Raw genomic sequence first — 746 nt, forward strand, 5'->3', positions numbered from 1 at the left:
GGGGGTGTGTTAGAACGAGCCGTTTTAGGTAGGCGTGGTTGACTCTTAACTTTTATAAAGAATATCTCTTTGGATTTGAGACTTTAGTGTTTGCAACTTTACAGATCTTCTTTATGCACCAAGAGCTTGTAACACTCCAAAGAGAAAGGAAAAATTGAAATCGCATCATATGGCCCCTTTAAGTGTTCTCATATTCTGCATATACCCTTTGTCATTAAGGAATTTAACTAGTGCCCTGGTTATGCTAGTCCCCTCTCCCTCTTCTTCTGTTCCCAGTATCCCCATCAAATTCCACTCCCGTCCTGCCTCCTGAACCTTTTCTTGAAACACCCGTCTTTCCACCATACAGCAGGGGTGCCCAATCCTGTTCCTGGAGATCTATGAGATCTACCTACCTGCAGACTTCAGTTTTAGCTCTGTTCCAACACAGCTGTCTGTAATTACCAAGTGCTCCTGAAGAGATTAATTAGCTGGTTCTATGACTGTGTCCGAAATTGCCCCCTATACCCTTAAATAGGGCACTATTTGAGGGAACAGCCATTTTTAGTGGTGTCCGAAACCATAGTGGACGTTCTCGAGTGCACTCATTCAATCCCACAATGCACTGCAAAAACGAGTGTACAACTGGTGCACGCTCAACGGCTAGAGAATGCCCATAATGCACCGTGAGAGTCACGTGCCGAAAGAATTCCCACATCTCACCAGAAGATGGCGCCCGCAGCTGAATAATCAATCCGTTCATTTTT

Source organism: Sinocyclocheilus rhinocerous, unplaced genomic scaffold, assembly GCF_001515625.1.
Source record: "Sinocyclocheilus rhinocerous isolate Xijiao unplaced genomic scaffold, SAMN03320098_v1.1 scaffold1222, whole genome shotgun sequence".
Lineage (NCBI taxonomy): Eukaryota > Metazoa > Chordata > Actinopteri > Cypriniformes > Cyprinidae > Sinocyclocheilus > Sinocyclocheilus rhinocerous.